A 9268-nucleotide genomic window follows, 5' to 3' on the forward strand; every position below is an offset into this window, starting at 1 on the left:
CAATTACACTAGTGTGTTTCAGGTGAAAGGAGGACTGTTGTTTTAAGTATGAATTGGCTGGAAATGCAAGATGGCACTTTATCATGTTGGCTGACTTGGAATACTGGCCATGGTTCCATGATGTCACAATCCATCTGAGACCTACTGGGATAATTATAACAGTGCAGAATTCTGATCTACTTTGCCAGAGCTGGAACACTGGCTCTATCTGTATGATGTCACAACCAGCTCAGACCTGTTGGGATATTTATAACAGCATATTCTGATGTACTGCTGCAGAGCTTGAACAGTGGCATCACCTGTACAACATCCCAATCCACCTCTGACTTGTTGAACTATCTATAACAGTGCAGAGCTCTGGCATACTGGTTCAGGTTTCAGATTCTGGGGCAGGTTCTTTGACATCAGAATTCAAGTTCTGGAATAATGGCAGTATGACATCTGAGACAAAGGATGTTTGTGCACATCCAGGCCTGTCAGCTGTCCTACTTGACATGTTTTCGCACCAAGTTACTGCTCACTCAGAGGTGTATTGTCACTGCTTCTCTTAAGTCTGCATACCTCCACTTGCGTCTTTATTTAAAGGGAAAGGGTTCACTGTCCTGCATTGTCCCCACGCCACTCACATACCACCCACACCACAGCTGCCACCACCATCCATGTGCTGGCTGTGCCACAAGCACCGCACTGCCATCCTGCAATCTGCGAGCATCTGCACCGATCCGCACTGAACTGGACCCACTCCCCCCCACCTCCAGTCCACTTGTGCTATACTTAATCTCTGTTCCCTCTGACATTACTGTTTAAACAATTCACATCCCAACATCAGTCACCATAAGTTCAGAAAGTTGAGAAAATCCAGTAATGCCAAGGTTAAAATGATAGGAAGTCTGCTGGCTGTCAAAACTGTAGAGCACTTGCTCCAACTTTAAAATAATTAGATCACTGATGCAGCCTGTATGGTTGTCACTAGCACGTTAATAAGAGAGATATTAACTTGCGTCTCTATTAAAACAAACACCACACCAAGTATGGTCTCTTCCAGTAAGTTCACCACCTGTGGACAGAGTGCTACAATCCACAAACATTCACAGGGGCTGCAACAACCACGCACCCCCATTGAGAGCAGGTTGGGTCAGGGACACTGCTGCCACCACTGCAGCTACAACCAGCTCTAGAGCCCCTGTCACATCGTCTGATACTCCACAGGTATCGCGAAACTGTTGTCCAACCCTGACACCTGAATACACTGCTTTGGATTTGGCCGCTTTCACCTACAAGTATGGACAGCAAGAATTCGAGAGAGCATCTGTCGCCTTTCTCCCAATACAGTATGTGTCCTGCCGTAGATGGCGACGTACCTTTCAAACAGTTCTATGCAAGTAACTGTCCACATGGCTGTTATTGTCTCTGGTCTCAACCATCCACTTCCTCCAGCACAATGCAGGTCTGAACTCCCGATGCTGTGACATAAAGGTCGCTATAATTGGCGCGTTCTATAGATGAAGGGATTCGATTTCCAATACGTGATATACATTCACCTAGCAAGTTTCTCATGTACAGAGCTCCAAACACTATGCTCGCACACTTTAGGAGGATGAAACTACTACTTTGTACATCAAATACAACATCGATTCAGTCTGACACAAACCATTTTTAGATTTCTGGAGGGGTTCATCATTTCTATACCGCTTGTATAAGCCCAGTGTGACCTAAGTTAAAATGATGGGAAACATGAAACCTATAACCCACACATATGTTCTGCTTGGAAACTGAAAATCAAGAGATGCACATTTTGTCCTCTTGTGTGGCAAATACTTCTTGTACAGTAGCTCAAAGACCAAAAAAATAGATTAAGGTATTATACTTGTGAAATGCACCACAAATTTGTGTGGAATGTGTGGTGGCTATTTCACTGGCAATAACATACTAGTCACTGCAGGTCTGCCATGAACTCCCTCGTTCTTATATGCAGTGATGTACCAAACATATTTGAGAATGAAATATGCTTATACTTATTTACAATTCGAATTGTAAACATAAAGAACGTGGTGTCTACGTCTGTATCTACATACATACTACACAAGCCACCGTATGATGGGAAAATACGATATTTTTTATGAGAGTAGTGAGCTGTACCCTTCATATCCATGGCATTTCAACACGAAAACACTGTCACCAGTATCAGACGCCAAACCATAGCACATCATGTCGACATGGATTGACGACTGCAGTTGAATAAAGCTCCCAGGCATCTGTGTAATGGGAAATGACACTGTTATCATATAGGGAATAAATGGGTTCGCTATGCTTTCAACTACTTATCAAGGTAAAACTACTCACTTCCCTCATCCAAAAGACATGCATGTAGATCGTAGTATATGGGAGACTTTTTAGGATTTTTGACCAGGTAGCCAATGGCTTTGCCGCAGTGGTAACACTGGTTCCAATCCGATCACTGAGGTTAAGCACTGTTGGGCTTGGCTAGCACTTGGATGGGTCACCATCTGGGTCTGTCGAGTGCTGTTGGCAAGCTGGGTGCACTCAGCCCTTGTGATGCTAATTGAGGAGCTACTTGACTGAGAAGTAGCAGCACCAGTCACGAAAACTGGCAATGGCTGGGAGAGCAGTGCGCTGACCACATGACCTTCCGTATCAGCTTGCGGTGACGCCTAAGGGCCAGTTAGGCTGGTTGGTACTGTTGAGCCTTCAAGACATATTTGGACAGTGTTTGTTTGTTTTTTTAGCGATTAACAATAAATATTCTTGTACCGAAACTTTTATTAATTGTGAATATATATTTACACACAGAAAACAATTCTTTATTTTTGCTTCTTGTAGCTTTAATAGTATCCAGCTTAATTTTTAATTTATAACTTAAACCCGCCTGTGAATCAGCTATTTCTTTCTCCAGGAAGTAATTAAAAAGAAACAAAGATGGTATATTCTCGAATTGTAGTACATATTTAGTTTTCTTTCTGTAAACTATCTGGTCTATGGCTTTAACAATTAGCTCTGTTCCTTCCTGCAATACTTCAAGGCGAGAGCATTCGGCGATTTTAATTTTATCTCTTATCTCCTCCATGACACTATTGTTAAAGTGTTCCACATATCCCTGTGTTTCTCTGCAATTCTTCTACTCCACATTATTGTACAATTTCTGCATAGATCTTTAAGTTTACAACTTTTGCAGACAAGTGTCCATTAAGTGTAGTTAGTTCATCAGTGTTAAACTTCACGAAAAGTTGTTCTGTTGCCAAGTGAACAATGGACTATAATACATAGAATATAACCATCCTTTTGAAAGTAATCCAATGGGAATGGAGCTTTATAAACAGATTTCTCGAGTATCATTTAATGTAGTGAACGTTCTCGATTACATTGATTTCGGCCTGTACTCCAACATGTGACCAGTCTCTATTGCTGTTTACTGAAAAAGCAGACATTTTACATTCCCCAGCCATTGCCAGATTTCGTCATACATTGTATTGAAAGTGATATGTAAATCTTCTTGCACGCCTGCAATAGCTTCATCTTTTTCTGGCAGCAGTTTAATTCCTTCCATTATGGCAGCTGTTTTCTCCATATACTCTAGTTTTCCCTTTCTGACTTCGATATCTTCCATTTCCAGTTTCTTTTTGTGTATGCATAACACATTAACTGCACTTAAAAGGGTAATATCTTTGGTAGGGAAAATTGGTTCTTTTTCTTAGGACTTTTGGTGTAACATTGTTTGTGTCAATCAGTCATAATTCTGCTGCAATATCGATATCCTGCTTTAACGTGATACTTGTGTATAACACTTTTATCGCCTTTGTTGGAGTCAGCGTTAAGAATCTCCACCTAGTTTATAGGTAGATGATTCAAACTGTATGCAGTTAGAATATTGCTGATCAGCTTTCCTCAGTCCTGACTGTCTGACACCAGCTAATTTTCAGGTATTCTTACTATCCGAGTACACAAACTGCAGAAAGTTGTTAAACACCATACAGCAGTTGTCATGTAAGTTATCTCTGTCAACTGAAGTCACGTGGGAGAAATTGGCACAGAATACAGTGGAGTACATTGTAAATACTGTTTGTTGGTACCTAATACACTTAAGCTCTTTTGCACAGAGTCAAATACATGATCCATTCTGTAATTGTATGAGGGCAGTTCAATAAGTAATGCAACACATTTTTTTTCGTATATTGTAATCTCCAGGATGGTAATACCTTGTTGTTTATCCAAGGAAGATCCAAAAGTTTCTTGTAGTTGCATGTCTGGACACTTTATAAAAGGTGTAAGGTGGTTACTGATAACTTAGTTCACTCCCGGGCTTACGATTTGACATAGCAGTTAGACATGTATCTTTATTTTATAGATGGAGCTTAACCACTTTCAACGGTGAATCTCAGCTCTTTGATGTTGTTGTTGTTGTGGTCTTCAGTCCTGAGACTGGTTTGATGCAGCTCTCCATGCTACTCTATCCTGTGCAAGCTTCTTCATCTCCCAGTACCTACTGCAACCTACATCCTTCTGAATCTGCTTAGTGTATTCATCTCTTGGTCTCCCTCTACGATTTTTACCCTCCACGCTGCCCTCCAATGCTAAATTTGTGATCCCTTGATGCCTCAAAACATGTCCTACCAACCGATCCCTTCTTCTAGTCAAGTTGTGCCACAAACTTCTCTTCTCCCCAATCCTATACAATACCTCCTCATTAGTTACGTGATCTACCCACCTTATCTTCAGCATTCTTCTGTAGCACCACATTTCGAAAGCTTCTATTCTCTTCTTGTCCAAACTGGTTATCGTCCATGTTTCACTTCCATACATGGCTACACTCCATACAAATACTTTCAGAAACGACTTCCTGACACTTAAATCTATACTCGATGTTAAAAAATTTCTCTTCTTCAGAAACGCTTTCCTTGCCATTGCCAGTCTACATTTTATATCCTCTCTACTTCGACCATCATCAGTTATTTTACTCCCTAAATAGCAAAACTCCTTTAGTACTTCAAGTGTCTCATTTCCTAATCTAATCCCCTCAGCATCACCCGATTTAATTTGACTACATTCCATTATCCTCGTTTTGCTTTTGTTGATGTTCATCTTATATCCTCCTTTCAAGACACTGTCCATTCCGTTCAACTGCTCTTCCAAGTCCTTTGCTGTCTCTGACAGAATTACAATGTCATCGGCGAACCTCAAAGTTTTTACTTCTTCTCCATGAATTTTAATACCTACTCCGAATTTTTCTTTTGTTTCCTTTACTGCTTGCTCAATATACAGATTGAATAACATCGGGGAGAGGCTACAACCCTGTCTCACTCCTTTCCCAACCACTGCTTCCCTTTCATGCCCCTCGACTCTTATAACTGCCATCTGGTTTCTGTACAAATTGTAAATAGCCTTTCGCTCCCTTTATTTTACCCCTGCCACCTTCAGAATTTGAAAGAGAGTATTCCAGTTAACGTTGTCAAAAGCTTTCTCTAAGTCTACAAATGCTAGAAACGTAGGTTTGCCTTTTCTTAATCTTTCTGCTAAGATAAGTCGTAAGGTTAGTATTGCCTCACGTGTTCCAACATTTCTACGGAATCCAAACTGATCTTCCCCGACGTCGGCTTCTACCAGTTTTTCCATTCGTCTGTAAAGAATTCGCGTTAGTATTTTGCAACTGTGACTTATTAAACTGATAGTTCGGTAATTTTCACATCTGTCAACACCTGCTTTCTTTAGTATTGGAATTATTATATTCTTCTTGAAGTCTGAGGGTATTTCGCCTGTCTCATACATCTTGCTCACCAGATGGTAGAGTTTTGTCATGACTGGCTCTCCCAAGGCCATCAGTAGTTCTAATGGAATGTTGTCTACTCCCGGGGCCTTGTTTCGACTCAGGTCTTTCAGTGCTCTGTCAAACTCTTCACGCAGTATCTTATCTCCCATTTCATCTTCATCTACATCCTCTTCCATTTCCATAATACTGTCCTCAAGTACATCGCCCTTGTATAAACCCTCTATATACTCCTTCCACCTTTCTGCCTTCCCTTCTTTGCTTAGAACTGGGTTGCCATCTGAGCTCTTGATATTCATACAAGTGGTTCTCTTCTCTCCAAAGGTCTCTTTAATTTTCCTGTAGGCAGTATCTATCTTACCCCTAGTGAGACAAGCCTCTACATCCTTACATTTGTCCTCTAGCCATCCCTGCTTAGCCATTTTGCACTTTCTGTCGATCTCATTTTTGAGACGTTTGTATTCCCTTTTGACTGCTTCATTTACTGCATTTTTATATTTTCTCCTTTCATCAATTAAATTCAACATTTCGTCTGTTACCCAAGAATTTCTATTAGCCCTCGTCTTTTTACCTACTTGATCCTCTGCTGCCTTCACTACTTCATCCCTCAGAGCTACCCATTCTTCTTCTACTGTATTTCTTTCCCCCATTCCTGTCAATTGTTCCCTTATGCTCTCCCTGAAACTCTCTACAACCTCTGGTTCTTTCAGTTTATCCAGGTCCCATCTCCTTAAATTCCCACATTTTTGCAGTTTCTTCAGTTTCAATCTGCAGTTCATAACCAATAGATTGTGGTCAGAATCCACATCTGCCCCTGGAAATGTCTTACAATTTAAAACCTGGTTCGTAAATCTCTGTCTTACCATTAAATAATCTATCTGATACCTATTAGTATCTCCAGGATTCTTCCAGGTATACAACCTTCTTTTATGGATCTTGAACCAAGTGTTAGCTATGATTAAGTTATGCTCTGTGCAAAATTCTACAAGGCGGCTTCCTCTTTCATTTCTTCCACCCAATCCATATTCACCTACTATGTTTCCTTCTCTCCCTTTTCCTACTGACGAATTCCAGTCACCCATGACTATTAAATTTTCGTCTCCCTTCACTACCTGAATAATTTCTTTTATCTCGTCATACATTTCATCAATTTCTTCATCATCTGCAGAGCTAGTTGGCATATAAACTTGTACTACTGTAGTAGGCATGGGCTTTGTGTCTATCTTGGCCACAATAATGCGTTCACTATGCTGTTTGTAGTAGCTAAACCGCACTCCTATTTTTTTTATTCATTATTAAACCTACTCCTACATTACCCCTATTTGATTTTGTATTTATAACCCTGTAATCACCAGACCAAAAGTCTTGTTCCTCCTGCCACCGAACTTCACTAATTCCCACTATATCTAACTTTAACCTATCCATTTCCCTTTTTAAATTTTCTAACCTACCTGCCCGATTAAGGGATCTGACATTCCACGCTCTGATCCGTAGAATGCCAGTTTTCTTTCTCCTGATAACGACGTCCTCTTGAGTAGTCCCCGCCCGGAGGTCCGAATGGGGGACTATTTTACCTCCGGAATATTTTACCCAAGAGGACGCCATCATCATTTAATCATACAGTAAAGCTGCTTGTCCTCGGGAAAAATTACGGCTGTAGTTTCCCCTTGCTTTCAGCCGTTCGCAGTACCAGCACAGCAAGGCCGTTTTGGTTAATGTTACAAGGCCAGATCAGTCAATCATCCAGACTGTTGCCCCTGCAACTACTGAAAAGGCTGCTGCCCCTCTTCAGGAACCACATGTTTGTCTGGCCTCTCAACAGATACCCCTCCGTTGTGGTTGCACCTACGGTACGGCCATCTGTATCGCTGAGGCACGCAAGCCTCCCCACCAACGGCAAGGTCCATGGTTCATGGGGGAAGAAAAAACTGTTTGATAGTTGTCCATAACTACATTGCTGTTTCCTTGACAGTCTCATTCTACGTAGAAGTCGTGGAGTGATATTAGGCAGTTGGACGTCTCCATTTTGTTAAAAATCCCAGCAAAATCTTTCATTGTGTCCAAATCCAAGAGCTAATATTCGTCTAAGCGATGAAGTTGTAAATATTCCAGAAGATCCATTTTAACGTCAGTTGATTCCAGTTGTAAGTTAACGAACATTTCACTCTCATTTAAATATGTGGCCGAAAGAGTCAGTCTTGAGGAATTGTGAAACAAACCCTGTCGTCCAGGACCGTGTGCCACAAAGAGCGAAAATTCGCCACAAGCTGGAAAATTCACAGGCGTCTATTGTGCTGAATGAGGCCTAAGAGCTATAATGTGCGAGTGAGACAGACGAGAACCTACGTCATAGGGAAAGCCCATAGAAGTCGTTTGTGGCCAAGGAGACATAGCAATGTTAAAAATGGCGGACCTAAGATCGGCCATAAAGGGGAACGTTTATGAAAACTATTTAATTCTGTAGTAATTCAGGGAATGAAGCCACAGTGATTTTAATCTTCAATCCTTCATAAACTTTCATGGTGATCCCAATAAAACTTGAATACTGATCATATCTACAATAGTTTAAGATTTACTGTTAAAGTAAAATTAACAAGTTTTGTAACAAGGACCTGAATGCTAAAATCTGAACGCTTTGCTTGACCTTAATGATCGACATTTCATACAGAAGCGTATCATTAAAATGACAAATGTTGTAAATATCAACTCTGTAACTTTATTTGTTTAAATGATATAGTAAATTTAAATTATCAGTATTTTCAGTTAAGCATTTCACAGATGACAGCAAGGCACCTTATTGAATGATTAGGTAATAGAATATTTGTTCTAAAGTTTTGGCCGAGCGGTTCTAGGCGCTTCAGTTTGGAAGTGCGTGACCGCTACGGTCGCAGGTTCGAATCCTGCCTCGGGCATGGACGTGTGTGATGTCCTTAGATTAGTTAGGTTTAAGTAGTTCTAAGTTCTAGGGGACTGATGACCTCAGATGTTAAGTCCCATAGTGCTCAGAGCCATTTGAACCATTTTATAAAGTTTAGTGCATAATAGTTCCTTTTGTTCTTTATTTATTTATCAGAAAACACAATGGTGCAAGGCTACTGGCCGTGACATTCAAAGTCAAGAAGGAAACTGTATTGGTTTTATGTAAAGGAATGTAACGTTTATTATGTAATGGATATTATTGTTACTTTATTTAGAATGTGAAAGTGATCAAGCTTTGATTATTTAAATATGTTAAAATGTAAAACAATGTAGAATAAGCTGTAGCCAATCAGATGGACGGCTTCAGGAAAGGGAACTGCCCTAGTCAGTTGAGCGACGATGTTTGGCACACGGGGGACACGACCGGGGCCGGGCAGAGACAGTTCTGGTCTACACACCAAAGGGACAGTTCGCATTGAGACGCAAAAGCGGAAAGTCGGTCTTTAGGTCGATAGGAAGTGAAACGACTTAGAAAATTTCGCGTTGTGTGTTATCGCGGAGCCGGCGGGT

General features: G+C 40.9%; 1 pseudogene; it reads left to right on the plus strand.

The window, feature by feature from the left end:
• Positions 1 to 2413: 2413 nt before the first annotated feature.
• On the plus strand, positions 2414 to 2532 carry LOC126211698 (5S ribosomal RNA; annotated as a pseudogene).
• Positions 2533 to 9268: the final 6736 nt, after the last annotated feature.

Source organism: Schistocerca nitens, chromosome 1 (assembly GCF_023898315.1).
Source record: "Schistocerca nitens isolate TAMUIC-IGC-003100 chromosome 1, iqSchNite1.1, whole genome shotgun sequence".
NCBI lineage: Eukaryota > Metazoa > Arthropoda > Insecta > Orthoptera > Acrididae > Schistocerca > Schistocerca nitens.